Genomic DNA, 2500 nt, shown 5'->3' with positions numbered 1-2500 from the left:
CGGCTGTAGCGCGTGCGCCCACGCACCGCGCGGCCAGCACGCCGGGAGGCGCCCCCTCACCGGCCGGGGACGGTCCCACCCAGCCACCGCCGCGTATCGCTTCACACCCAGATGCCGTTCAGTTTCGTCGGCATGGTGGGTATCGCTGGAACAACCGGTTAGTACCTCAACCTATCGTCGCCATCACCGATTCACCCCTAGCGAGAACAACCGCACCACAACAGGTTACCATTTGTTCATTTGCGTAACTTCACCAGAAAACGCAGGCGTCCATCGCCATTTGCAACTTCAACGATTATTGCATGCCTGTGTCAGGTGTCACGCCACACTACGTCTGCCCACATACACGCAACAAAATGTGCACGCCTAGACAATACGTGGAAGGTGGCCCCCGTACGTATGCGATGTCCATTGCTCGAACGACTGTCAACCGGCCTCTGTAGCATGTCGCAGATATGGAACGCGGTGCACCATGCCATCACGGTGTGTGAGGAGAGACGACTAGGTCCGAATACATCAACAGACAGCTCATGCTGATCGCCATCCACGGCGTCCGTTCCTCCCACACGTCTCTATGGCGTACCACACTGCAATCCAGCTCTCATAGGGAGACGACACGTAGCTGCGTGCACAATATTTGCACTGTATGGTCCGCCGTTTTTGGGCGCAGTCGTTGTGCGGTCACACATGTGCCACGATGTATCATTCAGTACATAAGGACGAATGTGCAGTACAGATTGTGGTTCACGCGTACGACATCAGCGGACAGTTGACACAGGCCGCACCACAACGTAGCCTGAGTACGTCGCATGCGAAGGGCATTGAACATGCAAACTTCTCACCAACCAGCTTGCGAAGGCAGGGGGCAAGGTGGGGACGTGGGGAGGGGCGGCATGTACGTCCTGCTGCCATCCACATTACAGTGTACAGCAGGAGCATGTGGAAAGTGAGCAAGACTTGCAAGGTGTTTAACATGAAGCGATACACAGGGGTGCGGGCAGTGCGAGTAGCGAACTATATTGCGAGGGTTGCGGGTGGGCAACACTACAGTAATTGAACGAGTCGTATAACAATTACAGAGCAGGTTTAGGCGACAACGTGGGTTACGTTAAGGCGACAACATGGGTTAGGTTAAGGCACAACATGGGTTAGGTTAAGGCACAACATGGGTTAGGTTAAGGCACAACATGGGTTAGGTTAAGGCACAACATGGGTTAGGTTAAGGCACAACATGGGTTAGGTTAAGGCACAACATGGGTTAGGTTAAGGCACAACATGGGTTAGGTTAAGGCACAACATGGGTTAGGTTGAGGCACAACATGGGTTAGGTTAAGGCACAACATGGGTTAGGTTGAGGCACAACATGGGTTAGGTTGAGGCACAACATGGGTTAGGTTGAGGCACAACATGGGTTAGGTTAAGGTACAACATGGGTTAGGTTAAGGTACAACATGGGTTAGGTTAAGGTACAACATGGGTTAGGTTAAGGTACAACATGGGTTAGGTTAAGGTACAACATGGGTTAGGTTAAGGTACAACATAGGTTAGGTTAAGGTACAACATAGGTTAGGTTAAGGTACAACATAGGTTAGGTTAAGGTACAACATAGGTTAGGTTAAGGTACAACATAGGTTAGGTTAAGGTACAACATAGGTTAGGTTAAGGTACAACATAGGTTAGGTTAAGGTACAACATAGGTTAGGTTAGGTTAGGTTAGGTTACACGTTGTTGTACGGAAAGGTGTAGGGGGGGGGGGGCGGGGGCGGCAGGTTCGTTGATAGTGATTATAGTAAGTGAATGCTTGTGACATGATCAGATTTGTCACGTCAGGATGCACCTTTGGCTTATTAGAGGCGGCGCTCCAATTCTATGCTTGTGTGAGACCTGTGTCTTTGACTCATGTCATTGTGCTGTGACAGGAGGTACTATTGTGATGTTGGGTGCACCGTTGTATAGGACATGTGTGGGTGTTGGTGCCTGGTCTGCGCAATGGTGGATGTCGAAAGGCTGGGATATTGTATTTTCCGCACGGACCTCCTGGTCTGGTTGTGATAGTGTGGATTGTGTAATGTGGCGGAGAAGATGCACTGGATGTTGTTCCATGCTGGTGCTTACATATTGTATGTGCGCCTGTTAGAAGCAGAGAGTGGTGCGTGATCAGAGTGTCTGGCTGACGTGTGGTTCCCATTTTGGGCAGACTCTTTCAGCATGTATACGGACAGTTGTGTATATTTGCTGTAGTTTGATGGCTCTGCATTGATTACTAATCAGCGCCGTGTGTACGGGTAATCTGGTTCCAGTCCAAAATGTTCCATCTGTGTACATTAGTGACAAAGACTCCCCCCATGCAGTGGGGCTCGGTCTGTTATAACTCTTCCGCGTAATATATTTGCCCCACGTTTTTGCGACTGCGAGTGCGAGTGCAACGCGCATGGGGACCGACATGCTGATGGCTCGGTATCGGACGCCGTACAGTGAGCAACGCGATCGCGTCTCTCGC

The sequence above is a fragment of the Schistocerca piceifrons genome, unplaced genomic scaffold (genome assembly GCF_021461385.2).
Source record: "Schistocerca piceifrons isolate TAMUIC-IGC-003096 unplaced genomic scaffold, iqSchPice1.1 HiC_scaffold_1410, whole genome shotgun sequence".
NCBI classification, from domain to species: Eukaryota; Metazoa; Arthropoda; class Insecta; order Orthoptera; family Acrididae; genus Schistocerca; species Schistocerca piceifrons.
The sequence above is the reverse complement of the archived record's forward strand: the minus strand, read 5'-3'. Positions refer to the sequence as shown.